Genomic DNA, 17,341 nt, shown 5'->3' with positions numbered 1-17,341 from the left:
GAAAGGACTATTTGTTCAGAAGTACACAGGTGAGTATGACATACAAGGTCCATCCAGGGTCATGAAGTCTATTCAAGGGAATAAAACTAAAGGTCTTTTGGCTTAGAGGAGTCTTTTTAATTTTAGGATATGTGGTATGAAGTTCTGTTGATTACGGAAGGCCTGTTTCCTAAGGAGAATGCGGAAATAAATTACCCCCAATTCACCCCTGAAGCTGTGTGCAAATGTGTCTGAGGCTATGAGCAGCCAGAGAAGGAGTCAGGGTTCCAGGTGGGCCCCAACTAACGTGCGGCATTGGCCTGGTGGCTCAGGTGACACCTCAGCTTCTCCACTACAAACAGAGCCCACCTGCCTCTCCAAGTGAGAAGACACGTATGGGATCATTTCAAGCCTTTCAGGAGTTATCGTGTTATTCATTTCTCTGCACCCTCCCCCCAGTCACTTGTTTCCACATCTTCAGGGAAAACCTCACGAAAAGGAGAATTTCAATTAACACCAAAGCACTGAGCTCCCAGCGTTGCCCCGAGAAAATGATGACTCATCCCAGTTTTCAGGGGCTTTCCTATTGAGGGAGGCAACGCTGGACCCTGGTGATACAACTCCCTCGTTTCTGAAAAGGAAAAAGAAGTCCTCACCACCACAGCTTTTGTATGGGACAAAGCATAAGTCAAATAATGCAAATTATCACCACGTTCCATTCGAATGCACAAGCCCTTGATTTTGACCCATGAGAGACACACTGCCAAGGCTCTGGGATTTTTCTAGAATAAATCCCAAGCCTTTCATTTCAACCTGGTTTTCTACTCTGGGCTCTGGGTACAAGAGTAGGAGCTAAAAACCCCAGAAGCAGAAAGTCCTTCATAAATTGAGAAGAAGGGAAGAGGGACCACATCCCCCTCCCTCTGGGAATCCTGTGGAAGGATGACCCACCTGAGTCTCTGACCAGCCACCATCTTGTTTACTCTGCAGGTGCCTGCACCCATATTTGATTGAAATGCAACACCGCTGTCCAAGAAAATCAAGCACATTATGGAAAGCAATCATCAAGCAATTTACCTGCATGACAACCTTAATAAATAAGCCAGAAGAATATTCTTCTCACTATTTTTAGAAATGAGGAAACAGTAATACAGAGGCACACTATTTAAGTTGTAGAATGGATGAGGACACGTCACCCAGGCCTGATCAATCAGATTATTACCATCCTTATGGCCACGGTGACTAGTGCAGAGGGGGGCACAAGACACAAGCTGGACAAACCAGACTCTTCTCTGAGCTCTTTCAGCCAGAGATATAGGGAAGATGATCTTTTCTCATGTGGGTTGCTATTCAAATATAAGGTACACCTTGACCTACCATTGGCTAATATGCCTACCCCATGAAGAGAACCTGTTCAAGAGACACAAAGAAAAGGCACCTTATTGGCCCCCTGGATCCAGCCATGCCTGAAGCTGTCATGTTCCTGGATTTTGCTTAACTTTACTGTATTAAGAGCCAATAGATTCCTTCTCTCTCTCTCCCTCTCTCTCTCTCTCACATGCTACTTTGAGAATGGCTGTCACTTGCAAATAAAAAAAAAAGTTTACTAATACACGTTCTTAACTATAAGAAGTGGGATTATGTATAAAAAGTTTTATATTTTTATTCATCTGTATATTTTGATCATGATTCAGGGGGGAAAAGTGGCCTAAATGAAAAGTATATAAACTAGAAACCATGAAATATTACCTTTATAAATATGTTGAGGACAGAAATTGCCTGCTCGTTCCACCTAAACTTGAAGTTAGTCCTTGGTCAAATGTAGTCAAAACAGGGGCTTTCCAAATTTTAATCTATAATAGGATTTTGTTGTTTTGAACGCTATCCAAAGGAAATACTTGCAAAAGAGAGAATGCTCAGTGGACCCACTCAGCCCTTTAATTCAAGATGAGGAAAATGTTTATTGCTGTGAAGCTATAAAAACACTTCCAAGAAACTGAAGTCACATGTTTTCTGGAAAATCTAATTGCTGCTTTGCACTCACCAAGATGTTTTATTAATAAGAGGTTGTTAAATCATGGCTGTTAAGTTATAGTCTGCTGCTACTTGTGGACCAGGATTCTCAAGGCATCCCCCGTTCACTATGGACTATGTTAGACATTATCATGATCACAGGCTTCTGGTTACTGAACAACAGTCTGAGCAGATGCTGCCACAAACACAGCCTGAACTATGACCTTGTAAGGCACCTATTCTGACAGAGAAACCCCAGGAGGGTAAATGTGATAGATAGCTCTGTGCCCAAGATCACAGAGCTCTTCAATGGAGGAGATGGAATTAGGGACCCAGTGGTGATTTCCCAGCCCAGTTTACTCTGGGTCTCATTTGGAGATGGTAAGAAAATCCCTGAGGCAAGTGTCGTAGCCCCAAACCCCTGCCATTCTCACCTCTGCACATCAGAATAGAGTCAAGACCACGTGATCATCCTCCATGGTGATGCGAGATTTGGGCCATCAGGATGACACTTGTCCTGTAACCACAGTTCTCAGATTCTAGCCCTGTGATTATAAGTCATGGAATACTGTCTCTGCAAGGAACTCGAGGGTCATTCAGAGACACTTATTTTCCAGAAGGGAAAACTGCGGCCCAGCAGGGGGAAGTGATGTGTCCAGGGTCACCCAGGCGCTGCCTGGTGACAGAGCCCAGATCGTGTTCACCATGGAAGCAGTTTGCCCTCATAAGCATCTCTATCCGCCCATAAGCCTGCCTTCAGCTTGGACCTGGACCAGCTGCACACGCTTACCCTGCAGGGCAACAGGTGGGCAGATGGGATGCGAGCCGACAGGCTGGGGCTTTGCCTGATCCTGACTCCCTGAAACTCTGGAGACATTCCTTGCACTTTTTTGTTTTCTGGGGGTTTTTTGGCCACACCTTCCAGCTTGTGGGATCTTAGTTCCCCTACCAGGGATCGAACCCGGGCCCTCGGCAGTGAAAGTGAAGAGTCCTCACCACTGGACCGCCAGGGAAGTCCCTCCTTGCACTTGTAAAATAGGATTTCTTTCATTTTCCTTTTGTTTTAAAAGTTGGTTTTAATGTTTTGATAAGTCTAAAAACATCACTTTGAAAACAGGGCTTGAATTACTTGGTTTTGATTCATCTGTGTATGTGTGTATAAATAGATAGATAATACATAGATAGATAGATGATAGATAGGTACATAATAGATAGACAGGCACATACATACATACATATATATACATACACATACACGTAAATACACATCGAGAGAAAGGAAAGGAAAAGTCACAGCAGATCACGTCCCATAAAACAGTAGTTAAACTCTGGTCCTCTCCCCTCCCCAGCCTCTTAAGCTTTGCTCACATCCCCCTCTGTGTCTCACAGTGAAGAAGTCGTGCCCTTTGCTCCATGTGGCCGCCCTAAAATCACCTTCAGAGCAGGGAGCAGGGTTGCTCCCAGCTGGTAAGCCCAAGCCAGCCAAGCAGATAGAATTCCTTTCAGGTTTTCTGCCCATTAGCTGAACTCTTTCAAACGACTACAAGCTTAGAACCATTGAGAGGGCAAATAAGAAGGGAAAGCAGGGCTCAGTTTGGGTGCAAAATTAGAGAGGTTGGGAGTGCAGGAGCCAACTGGCCAAAGGGAAGGAATTCATTGCCATAAGAATAGGGGGAAAGTGCCCTGTAAAATGGCTCAGAAAGAACAAAGATCTTCGCTTTCTGGAGGGTCAGGGGACTTGTTTGTATACAGTGAAGTAGGATGAGGGGGAAGGAAGGGGTGTAGGGCTGTGTGTGAGTTTCACGTGCTCACGGTACAGGAATCTCTCCAAGGCGCAGCAGAAGATGCTCATGAGCCTGTGAGTCAAGCTGGCTGCTTGTCCGTAAAAACAGGAGTGTTGACATGACTGCGATGGCAGCTCAGAGGACTTGTCCCAGTGAAAGGGGTTTGCATGGTGCCTGGATCGAGAATCCAGACAAAAATGCAAAGTTTCCTTGTCCGCGTCACCAAGTCCACACGAGTGCCTGGTAACCAAGTGCCTTTTAGGTTCACACAAGCGTCTCTGATCTGAAAGCCAGGTAGTGTGCTGTCAAAAAGTACACACTGCTGTATTTCACGTGGATAAGCAGCTGTAGAGCACAGGGAACTCTGCTCAATATACTGTAACAACCTCAATGGGAAAAGAATTTGAAAAAGAATAGAGACAGGTATATGTAGAACTGAATCACTTTGCTGTACACCTGAAACTGTCACAACATTGTTAATCAATCATACTCCAATATAAAATAAAAACTTTTTTAAAAAACTTAAAACACTGGCACACGGGAGCCTGCAGCTGTCCGCGGAAGCTCATGGTTTGTACTCATACTGCTATCACTTCCCTTCGGGCCCACTGCAAACGTGGAATTAAATATGTTAAGTAAATAGTATATTTGTTTTCCCCTTAAAAGAGCTCTCTTCGGGTAATTAGAACTTCTAAACAATTGTTCTGGTGCTTGACATAAAAGTGGCCTTGTGCTCTGGGTGGGGAAAGCCTAGATAACTCTCCCTCCCTTGGCAGGGTAGGAGAGTTCTGCTTAGAGGTTCTTGTATCTTCGTAAGGTTCAAACTGGGTAGAAAGCTAATTATTCTGGGCATCCAGGTCACTGCCACCCTGACACACACAACCACACTCACCAAAGCATCCCCTCCCAGGGGACGATTACTCAAGTGACCTGTCAGTTCCTTGGTGACTTCCTAGAACCCACATCAAAGCAGACCCTACTGTAGAGCACAGGGAACTATATTCAATATCTCGTAATAACCTATAATGGAAAAGAATCTGAAAAAGGATAGATATATGTATAACTGAATCACTTTGCTCTACAACTGAAACTAACACGACATTGAAAATCAACCATACTTCAATTTTTAAAAAGGAGAAAAAAGGAAAAAAAATTAAAAGAAAACTATACTAATAAGATTTGAGGAAAAAATAAAAGAATATTTCCAAACATAAGAAATTTATAAACATGTAAAAATTGTTTAAAAAAGAAAATGTGTAACTAGTTACCAGTGGGAGGGAAGGGGCAATAGAGGGGTGGGGGATTGGGAGGTACAAACTATTGGGTGTAAGACAGGCTCCAAGGATTTATTTTTATTGTACAACATGGGGAATACAGCCAATATTTTGTAATAACTGTAAATGGAGTGTCACCTTTAAAAATTGTATAAAAATATTCTTTTTTTAAAAAAGCCAATTGAGGGCTTCCCTGGTGGCACAGTGGTTGAGAGTCTGCCTGCCGATGCAGGGGACACGGGTTCGTGCCCCGGTCCGGGAGGATCCCACATGCTGCAGAGCGGCTGGGCCCGTGGGCCATGGCCGCTGAGCCTGCACGTCCGGAGCCTGTGCTCCGCAACGGGAGAGGCCACAACAGTGAGAGGCCCACGTACCGCAAAAAAAAATAAATAAATAAAACATTAAAAAAAATTAAAAGCCAATTGGGAGACAGATCTGAGACTTGTTTCCTATCTCCTTGCTTGGCTGCCCTGCAATAAAGACTTTTCTCCCTGAAGAAAAAAAAAAAAAGACCCTAAAAACCGCCCAAGAGATGACAGCATTGATGAACAATAACCCTGGACACCACAGTCCTGGAGGCTCATTTTCTCCCCCTCCAGTAGCTTAGCTGAGAGCTGATGTCGCCCACCTGGAGGCCTCCCCGCTCCATCCAGGTCACTCCCCAGAACAGGGATCATCCACATCACACCGTGACACAGTCCCTGTCCCCAGGCCCCATGTACGGCTTTGTGAGTGCAGACCCCTGTCTAGAGACCAGACATTCTGTGCCAAACCTCAAATGCAGGGTGTGAACCTTCCAGGGATCGCGTGAGCTGTGTTGTTCCCCGTGGCCGAGCCACGTGGAGCAGCCTGACCTGCTTCTGAAAGTCCCAAGGGGAGCACTCTTTCTGAGTATGTACTTCTGCCATGTGCAATTTTTCTGTTTCCTCAATCTCTCTCTTTTTTTTTTTTTTTTTTTTTGCGGTACGCGGGCCTCTCACTGTTGTGGCCTCTCCCGTTGCAGAGCACAGGCTCCAGACACGTAGACTCAGTAGCCATGGCTCACGGGCCCAGCCGCTCCACAGCATGTGGGATCTTCCCGGACCGGGGCACGAACCCGCGTCCCCTGCATCGGCAGGTGGACTCTCAACCACTTGCGCCACCAGAGAAGCCCACTGTCTCCTCAATCTCTTTCAATGGACTCAGCACATTACTGTCACGCTCCCCACTTCAGCGGCCACTCCGCCTTTTAAAAGAGCTGATTTGAATTCTTTGTGTACTGGGAGGCCAGATACACAAGTGCCAGAGGAAAAATAGGTTCTTGGAGGGACCAACAGGCTGTCCTTTGGGGAAGAGAGAAAACATCAGGAAAGGAGCAAAGTCCCACAGAGACCCCAAGACTGTCGAGAGACTGTAACTGACGGGATGTTAGATCATAGGAAACGAGAGGAGAGAACAATAAGAAGGACCTTTCCAGGGGCCACTCAGGAAGGTCAGCCCAGACAGCACTGCCCCCTACAAGAGCCACCTCTCAAATCTCACCCGCTGTGCCGTAGGCAGCTTCCACTGGCACTTTGCGCAGGATATTTGGCAGAAGCCATGAGAAGAGCCTGCTGTAAATGAGAAATCCCCTCACACCTATTAGAATGGCTTTTACCAAAGAGACAAGAGGCAACAAATGTTGGCGCGGGTGTGGGGAAAAGGGAACCCTTGTGCACTGTTGGTGGGAATGTAAATTGGTGCAGCCATTATGGAAATCAGTACGGCGGTTCCTCAGAAATTTTAAAGTTGAACTAACACTTGATCCAGCAGCCCTACTTCTGGGCATATATCTGAAGGAATTGAAATCATAATCTGGAAGGGAGATCTAGGCCCATGTTCATTGCAGCATTATTCTCAACAGCCAAGATATGGAGACAATCTAAGAGGCCACCAACAGATGAATGGATAAAGAAGATGTATTATAAAAATATATATAATGGAATATTATTCAGCCATGAAAAAGAAGGAAATCCTGCATGTGCCACACATGATGGACCTTGAAGGCATTATGCTGAGATAAGTCAGACAGTTAAGTGTAGGACCTCACTTATATGGGGAATCTTAAAAAAAAAACTGAACTCATAGAAATACGGAGTACAATAAAATGGTGGTTACCAAGGGCTGGGGGTGTGGGGAATTGGGGAGATGCTGTTTAAGGGTACAAACTTACAACTAGTAGACAAATAGGCCCAGGAGGTCTAATGCACAGCACAGTGATTATAGTCAGCAATACTGTAGATAAACTCCAAAGCTGCTAAGAAACTAGATCGTCATTGTTCTCACCACAAAAAAAGAAATGATAAATGTGACATGATAAAGGTGTGAGCTAACGCTACTGCAGAAATCATACTGCAGTCTCTAAATTATCAAACCAACACATTGTATACCTTAAACTTACACAATGTTATATCTCAATTTAAAAAAAAAAAGGAAAAGAGCCGCATCTAATGAAGGAAATCCCAGCCTGAGCCCTGCAGCACTTGACACACCGTCCAACAGCCAATGGAGAGCAAAGAGCTCCACCCACAGCCCCGGACACAGTCATACATGGTCACAGCTAAATGGATGAAAGAGGGAGGGAAGAGGAGAAGGGGGAGGGGATGGGGGAGGGGGAAGGGAGGGAACAAGTGAGAACACAGTATCTAGAGCACTAGAAATACAGGTAATGGAGCAGATGGGATTCTGCAGATGAGACCAGCCCTTTAAAGATGTCCTTTGAGCAACACAGAGAAAGGCAGAATCTTTTGACTACTGTGTCTGCTGGAGGTGGACTGGATTGTGTGGATGCAGAAGCAACACAGGGCAACCAAAGAAGAGGATCAGGGCAGGACAGACACACGGCCACACTCCCAAGGGCAGCAGATGTCACCAGTTCTCCAGGCAGTATCCATACACATGTGTATACACATGTGCCTTATCCTTAATTGGACGTACACACTTCACAGGCTTTTGACCTTCTGGATTTGGTTTTTAGGATGGTAAAGTCCCGAGTCCAAGGCCTTCCTGAGGTATTCATGAGGAGATGGGGCTGAACCAGATGGCAGCATCTGTCAGCCCAGGGCACACAAAGGGCAGTGCAAGAAAGCAGTGTCCTCAGAGGTGGGACCTGAATAGAGCCAATTCCGCTGTGCCGGTCCTGCATCTCATACAGGGATGTGATAACAGCCAGAACAGGCAGCTTCCAAAATGACCCTCCTTTGCTAGAGATTCATGCCCTTTTATCTCAACTATTAAATCAGGACTGGCCTGCAGGAATGCTGGTAGGTGACTCCTAAGACCAGGTCAGAAAAGGCATTGCAACTTGCACCATGGCCTTTGGGATCACCAAGACCTTTGGCCCACTGAATAGTTGAGAGAAGCAAATGAAGGGCCATGCGCCCACTACCCTAACTCTCCTCCTATTTAGAAAATACAGGAGACAATTTTGGCAAACAAAACCAAACACCTAAACAATACATATGTGTGTGTACACCTATGTACATACATGCACATATATACATATACATAACATACATATACACACATATATTATACATTTATGTGTATATATGCACACACCCAGACATTATAAGATTAATGAACTTTGGGAATTTTGGATCCACTTGGACCTATGGAAAGTGGGTAAAATTTGATGCCTGAAAGGTCACTTTTAAGGGAAAGGACTATACCCTGGCCAAGACAGCTTTGACTAAAGCCAAATGGATATTAATTACACATCTAGAAGGGACGTGCTCAGAAGATGAAGTCAAGTGGTCCAGAAACACAAGTCAACCACGAGCTCAGCCAGCCTCACTCCTGGTGTTTCTGAGGCTGAAAATGAGGCTGCAAACGGGCCCTCATACCATGTGTCCAGATATTTCTGCATTATTTAATATACACCTAGGAATGCTAGGTCCGAATTTCCACTAATTTGTGTCTGGGGCCTGCAGCCAGCAACCAGGGGATTCCCTGACCCTAAAACTAAAGATTCCCCTGCATCCCCACACCTCACTTTTCTGACTCAGATTTCTAGACAGTTCCCAAACCACAGATTCCCAGAAAAGGGGCAGGAGGAAGTATAATTATTCAGGGAGGCTGGCTCTGTCCAGACCCCCACTTTGGGTGATTTGGAGCGGTCAACTTTGAACAAAAGCAGCAACTTTCTCTGAATGCTGAGAGCAGGGCTGTGATGTCTCCTCTCCCCACACAAACCCAGTGCTCTCCGCCCAGCATCCTCTGGCTCGGAGGGGTCCAGTTTGGTTCAAGCAACTTTCTTCTATGATTCCTTTTGGCTCAATTTTTGGCCAAACTTTCAAAAAACATTATGAGACTGAAAATACATTTAGAAAGAAGTCTTTGGGTTTTTGCTTATTCCTCTGGTCTAAGGACAGTTCTGATTCCAGCCATCCCTGGAAGATGCTCTTGGTCAAGGTTGGCTATGGATTCACCACCTTTCTTGGATATGATTCAGTTGAGGGAAGAGAAGTATCTGACAGTTGACCACTAATATCCCTTCAAATGGAGATTCCACCCTCCATGATCCTTTAATATCCCTCCCTGGCAGCTGGGCCTTGGTTCGAAATTCTGTCCCTCACTCCTTGGCAAACGAGCAGAGTGGATTCTTTCCACCCATGTGAACACTGGGCTGCCCAGGGTTAGGGAAAATGCAACAAAATAAGGGCCAAGGGAATCAAATTTTGTTACCTTCACAATATGGGAATGAGTGCTTCAGCCTCCCTATCTGCCCACACCCTCCTCCCAAAGGGTAGCGTGGCCCTTGTATTGAGGAGAAATATTAAACCTTCCGCTTCTTAGCCCCTCGGTCCTATTCAGTAATTCCACCTGGCATTCCACTGTCACAGCAATTCTGTAGAGAAGGGTCAATAAACCACAGTTCAAGGATAGAGTCCCGCCCACCACCTGTTTTTACAAATAAATTTTTGCTGGAACACAACCCTGTCCACTTGTTTAAATATTATCTAGGGTTGCTTTTGTGCTGTAACAGCAGAATCGAGTAGTTGTGATACAGCGGTGTAGCCAGCAAAGGCTGAAATATTCACTATCTGATCCTTTACAGAAAAAGCTTGCCACCCTCTGCTCTGGAAGGCAATGATGGCAAATAACGCTCGTAGTGGGTACCGTGCACCTGACATTGTTCTTCATGCTTAACGTGGAGTCTCTCATTTAATCCTCACACCAAACCTGATGAAATTATATCAATTCCATATTTAAGGAAGAGAGATAAAGAAAGTTCTAAGTTTCCCTCTAAGAACAGCTTTTGCTGTGTCCCAAACCCTATGGGATGCAGCAAAAGCAGTTCTAAGAAGGAAATTTGTAGTGATACAAGCTTACCTCAGGAAACAAGAAAAATCTCAAATAAACACCCTAACCTTACACCTAAAGCAACTAGAGAAAGAAGAACAAACAAAACCCAAAGTCAGCAGAAGAAAAGGAATCATAAGAGCAGAAATAAATAAAATAGAGACAAAGAAAACAACAGAAAAGATCAATGAAACTAAAAGCTGGTTCTTGGAGAAGATAAACAAAATGGATAAACCTTTAGCCAGACTCATCAAGAAAAAAAAAAAGGGAGAGGCCCCAAATCAATAAAATTAGAAATGAAAAAGAAGTTACAACTGACACCAGAGAAATGAAAAGGACCCTGAGAGACTATTACAAGCAACTGTATGTCAATGTCACCGGTGTAACATTGGCTGGGACCCAGTCCCAGGAAGTCTGGGGCAGGGACCGTGCTCTTCATTGGCTACTTCACTGCCTCAACATTCCATCAGGCCTCCAATGGTTTCATGCTCCCCAAGCTGCCTTCGGATCCCAAATTCAACCCCCCACCCCCAGTCACCTCCATTAAGTCACTGGGAAGGGATACGCCTACTGTAATTAACAAATTGATGTTCTGGAATTCATCAGCCTCTTGAATTTGGTTAGAAAGAACCTACCCCTGGGAGCCTGAACATCTCTGGACACCAGCAAAAGGGAGTTTCTAGCCCCAGTGTGAGCCTCCCTGAAGACTCCCGTGGCCTCAACCACACAAGGGCAACGGCCCTAAGTCTTTCCTGAGCCTCCAGCCAGGCCCTCTAGCCTGCACTGATCGGTCAGGCTGGGGCTCTTGAAACCCCAGTCCTGGGAAAACCAAGCTCTGCCTTCACAAACGCGCCTGCAGCCCTTCCCATAATCGCCCCTGTTGTTTCACTTTGCCTCAAATGAGGGTTAAAGATAACCTCCTGTTAACTTCCACTGAGGGAAGAAATGACTATTTAAGCTTCTTGGCTTTGGTAGAGTATGATTATTTTCATTTCACAAGTCTGTTTTGAAGAATGAAAGCCAGCCACGGCTCAACAGTAGCCTTCAAAGCACTGTTTGGTATCAATGGCCAGCAAGAGGAGAGCTTCCGAAAACAATGCCGTTTGATAGGAGATCCCAGAAGACTTCATGCATCTTGATCAAAGAAGCTACTGGCATCCTTCAGCTGTTGGCCTGAAGCCCAATTTTTGGCTTGACTTAAAAGGATTTAAACAGTCCCACCCATCCCCCCCCACAGGAGGATCCAGTAGCATTTACTGGATCTCCTGGAAGCGATACAGACCCTTTATCTGCCCTTGTAATTCATCACCTAAATCACCTACAGAGGTGAGTAAGCGGTCTTGTGATCTGAGGACCCGGGGAAATTCTCCCAAACCTCTCTCTCATGCCCATGCCATGTTGTCCAAAACTCTACCAGCACCATCACCAAAGACACCTGTTTAAAGGTAAATGCTCTCTCCAATGGCAATCCATAGCTTTATCAGCTAGTAAAATGTCAGCACACCTCAAGATGGAACTTACAGTAAAATGAGAAGAAATGCAAAGAGTTGAGGATCTTAGTCCCCTGAGCTACTTAAACCTCAGTTAAAAGGGAGCAGTAAGCGTCATCTGCCATTCTCACAAGTTGTGGCGAGGATGAACTGAGTTCAGTATAAACTGTATAAAAGTATGAGCTCACTGTTTTCTTGCCTACAGCCAGACTATAGGAGAGAAGAGAAGGGAAGACCAAGAATTGCGGGGGGCTTACCAGCTGGACCGAGGTTCCAAAAGGAAGGAGATGCTCAGAGACATAACCAGGAATGGACTCGTCTGCGGTGAGATACCATGCTGACTGTTCTCCCAGAGGGCAACCCGAAGGTTCAAGATGTTCCCAATAATTGCTAAGCACCCGCTGCTGTGATGCTCTCTCCCTGACTTCTAGATCCTTAGCAAACTCCCCTCTTCCATTTGTACCACCTGTGGACACGAGCTATTCTATGAGCTTGCTCCCTGCTCTGTGGGGACATACATCCTTTTAAAATCTTTCACATGCCACAAGGTGGTGTGCTGCTTCTCCTGCTTCAGAAACAGGTGGGCAAAGTCCATTTGCACTTTAAAAACATCTTTTACAGTAGTTTTACAGATTTGTATTCTCCAGGCCATAGAGTTCTAACCACTGACCTGTGCTCATTACACCCTCTCTGATCTGCTCATCACATAAAACCACCACTGGTTTGCAACGAGTAACTGAGGTTATTGCAAGCAGGGCTTGGGTCTGGGTAGCATACATCGACATCGGCTGTGAGGGGTACCATGCCTGGAAGGGGGGCTTCAGGCTAGGCAGGATATTGGGGGAGACAAGAGAAATGATAATTCCCCAGAAGTCTGGGAAATCAACCAGCAAACCAAGAGATCATTGTAATCTGAAAATTCCCACAACCTAGGCTCATAGAGACACACAATTGGAAATCGTCATCTAAGGAGCATTATTCTGGAGATACTCGCCATATAGTACCTCATTTAATTTAATCTCCAAAGCAATCTTATGAAATAGGCATTATTCTGCCAGTTTACAGAAATCTTAAGGAACCATTGTTGCAAAGAGAGGTAACAGTTGAGCTGGGATTTGAACCCAGGCTAGCCTGGTACTTAAATAGCCACCGCAGGGGCTTCCCTGGTGGCGCAGTGGTTGGGGGTCCGCCTGCCGATGCAGGGGACATGGGTTTGTGCCCCGGTCCGGGAAGATCCCACATGCCGCGGAGCAGCTGGGCCCGTGAGCCATGGCCGCTGAGCCTGCGCGTCCGGAGCCTGTGTTCTGCAACAGGAGAGGCCACAACAGTCAGAGGCCCACGTACCACAAAATATAAATACATACATACATACATACATACATACATACAGTAGTCAAGGAAGGAACCACATAGACGTGGCACAGAAAAGGGGGCCATGAGGACAGTGCACTGAGTCCGGCCTTTGGTAGGTGTCAGACAGAGAGCACACAGTGGGATGTTCCAGTCAGAGAGAGAAGGTGGGCAGGGGGCTTCCTATGAGCCCAAACTGACCGATGTTATAGCTCTCTCTGTGGAAGACCCGAATGAATCCAGGATCTAGAAGAGTTTGCTACGATGATGAATGAAAGAGTGAGTGAATAAATGAATGAATGCCAGGCCTGGAAAGCAAAAGAAAGTTAAATGAAGGAAGGCTTTCAGTGCCTTTCCATTTTCTATGTTTGGTTGGTCTAAAAAAAGCACTTTGTCTAGAAAAAAAAAAGTCACTAGAAAACAAAAGAGCTTAAACCAGGGCTCCAGCTGGGCCCCCGTTAGAATCACCGGCAGAGCCTCGGAGGCCCCGGAAGCCCTGACCGCTGGCAATGGGACGTGTGCGGTGAGGTCAAAGGGCAGCAGCATGGCCTCCATCTCTCCAGATGGTCCCTGGGAGCCGCCAAGCCTGGTCCACAGGCTCGAAGCAGATCCCTGCACGTCAGAACCACATGTACGAGAGAGAAATGCTGCACGGGGTCCTGACCATTCAAACACCGAGGAAACACCCAGCATGTGGTCAGAGGGCCATCCTCACGGGGCCCAGGGGCCCAGCAAGGTCCACGGTCTGCTGAGGGTGATCCTGCAGCTGAAGTGGGGCGGGGAGAGAGCCCTTCCCTTGGGCAAGGTACAGAGGCCTAGAAAGTTCCACACAGGAGGCCATGGTCCTCGGCGCTCTGGCCCAGGACTGTCTGTGCCTGCTGACAACACACCAGGGACAGTTTGTCACCAGACAGGGCCCAAAACACACAACTCGGGAAAAGACCTGGTAAGAAGGTACGAACATGCTGGCTGGGGAAGAAAGTCACCAAAAACGGCCCGGAGCCTGGGAGGCTGGGGGCCACCCCTGGAGATGCCTGCGTTACTCAGGAAAGCATCAGGACCCAGATGCTAAGCTAAGATGCCCAGGTGGGATTGCCCAGGTATGGTCACCATGGTGCTCTCACTCACGCCTGTTGGAATAATTGGCCCAACAGGATTTACAATCCCGGGCTGTGGAATCTACACAAACCACAGTGGGGCTCAGATCTTGAGCAAGTACCAGAACCACCTGGAAGCCTTGTGAACCAGGGGCCCTGGGCTCTGCTGACACTCAGTACCTGGTTGTGGGAGCAGCATTTGCCTGGGAAGTCTGCCCCAGAGGCCAGGGAACAGATTATTTTAAAATTCCATGCGGGTGGGGTCAGGGCTGTGATCATCTTGTACTAATAAGATTTAAGGGGCGTGTGAGAAGCCAATTCGATGTTCAAGCCCTAAGGAGCCACACCCTTCCCTGCAGAAGACAAGACAGCCTGGACTGCAGTCCCCCACCCTGGACAGAGCAGTCTCCTTGCTGGGACTGAGCAGGAAGGAATTGATGAGGAGGAAACTCAGACCTTAATTTCAACATTTTTGAAGTTTGGTTTCTTTGTACGTGAACTTACAAGGGCAAAATAATTTAATCTTTGAACTTTAATGTCTCCTTAGGAGCTTGACAATGGGAAAGGGCTGAAAATCAAATTTGGGCTACAGAATAATATTTTACTTTTTTTTTTTTTTTTTTGGATACTGCCAAGACCACAAACGCAAGGCTTCATCTCTCTGCAGCACTAACTTTCCCACTAATGTTTGCCAGGTTTATGGTGACTGCTTTACTGCCTTGACTGTTGTTAATAAAGGATATTTGAACCATATGACCCAGCAATCCCACCCCTGGGCATATATCCAGACAAAACTCTAATTCAAAAAGATACATGCACCTCTATGTTCATAGCAGCACTATTCACAATAGCCAAGACATGGAAACAACCTAAATGTCCATCAACAGAGGAATGGATAAAGAAGGTGTTGTGTATATACAAAATGGAATACTACGCAGACATAAAGAAATTGAATAATGCCATGTGTAGCAACATTGGATGCAACTAGAGATGATCATATTAAGTGAAGTGAGAGAGACAAATACCATATGATATCACTTATATGTAGAATCTCAAATATGACACAAATGAACTTATCTACCAAACAGACACAGGTTCACAGACATAGAGAACAGGCTTGCAGTTGCCAAGGGGGAGGGGTGTGGGGAAGGAATGGAGTGGGAGGTTGGGGTTGGCAGATGTAAGATTTTATATATGGGATGGATAAGCAACAAGGTCCTACTGTACGGCACAGACTATATTCAATATCCTGTGATAAACCATAATGGAAAAGAATATTTTTAAAAGAGACTGTATATATATGTATAAGAGAATCACTTTGTTGTACAGCAGAAATTAACACAACATTGTACATCAACTCTACGTAAATAAAAAAATTAAAACTGAAAAAATAAATAAAGGATATTTGATAACCTCCTTGAAAAAAATATAAAATTGGAAGCCTATTTTGTTGGCTCTTTACTTTTGGCCATTTGATTTCGTGGCCGATTGTATGCTGAGCTATGCCAGATAAGCTGGGCATAATTGTATGAACCACTTGTTTCTGAGGCTTTGACAGGCCTTGCTGGCCCTGCAGGAAATTTCCCTCCCCAGGTTAGCCAATTCCCAGAACGTGCTTTTCAAATGCAAACAAATCTGTCCACATCCCAACCACTTCCTTTATCAGCTCCCACACTCTGGGCCACTCTCCACCTGCGCTAAGCCGGTCACCAGACAACCAGGGACAGGCCCCATGCCCCAGAGCCCACTGCAATGATTCAAACGAGCCAATGCTAAGCCCACTTCCCCTGCCTCTCCCATTCCTTCCACAGAAACCACAATAAAGGCTACACTTTCCCCTCACTCCTGACCCACACTGCTGCTTCCCTGCGTGGCCCTACATGGCCCAGCACGCCCCTTCTCTTGGGATCTGTAACACACCATCCTTCCAGTAACAGTCATCTCCTGATCTACTGGCCTCACCACACTGGAATAATAATAAAACCTACATCTTAAAATGGTGCTTTGGGCCAGGACATAAACCAGGAGAACGTCCAGCCTCGAGTAGAGCATAGTTTTGCAGCTAATTTAATTCACATATGTTCTTAATCATTTCTGAGCCTTCTGGAGGCTAAATCTACATTGCCCAACAGCAGGCTCAGAAAGATCCAGAAAGTGCACCTGTATTTCCTGGGTGAGCATCCCCGGAAAGGTTGAGTGGGACGGTATTGGTGGGCTGCTCACTCCCATCCTAGTGGGACAAGCAGTGTCCTGGCTGGAGTCTCACAGGCCAAGAGGACAAACCCTAGGAAATGCTGTAGGTGACAGGATCACTTGGGTACCATTCCTGGTGCTTCCTTCCGTATGGAGGGACCCCCATTAGTCACTCCTGTCCCCTCACGGATTCCAGGTGTTTCTCTGATGAGTTGGGAGGGGAACTGGACACGTGTAGCTCAGCTCTTCCCGGAAGCCGGGCTGCCCCGCCCCCCCGGAAAGCAAATATTTGCTCTGAACCTTCTTCCTGTGTTCTTGCAAAGGACTCGCTCCCAGCTTGGGTCAGCTGTTCTCCAGTTGCTCCTACTGCTAGGATTCGCTGTTAGAAAACCCTCTGTGGCTGCCCATCGAAGCCACCTTCTCCGTGAAGTGATAGTTAACCTCAGTGAGCCTCAGTTTCCTCATCTCTCAAACGTGGGTTACAATATTCACCTTGTAGATTTCTTTTTGAGGATTAAATTGGGTAAAACATAGAAAATCTTGCACATTGTAGATGCTTAAAAGTCGGCTGCTTCTTCTCCATTCTTGCTTTTTTTTTTCCTCTCTCCCACATCTAAGGGCCCACACTCAGGCCCTGACACGATACCTAACAAAAGCTCTGACGCTAGTCGTAACTAAGGCCCTGACACTGTCCCTAACTAAGGCACTGACACTGCACCTAAATCAGGCCCTGACACTGTCCCTTTCTCTCCCGGAGTCCCTGCTGCTGTCTGAGCAGCTCCCGGCCCCGCACAGCCCAACTCCTGGGTCTCCCTCGGGACCTGGAAGCTGTAGGCTGC

The sequence above is a fragment of the Mesoplodon mirus genome (genome assembly GCF_964341445.2).
Source record: "Mesoplodon mirus genome assembly, chromosome: 14".
In the NCBI taxonomy this organism is placed as follows: Eukaryota; Metazoa; Chordata; class Mammalia; order Artiodactyla; family Ziphiidae; genus Mesoplodon; species Mesoplodon mirus.
This window is presented reverse-complemented; position numbering follows the sequence as displayed.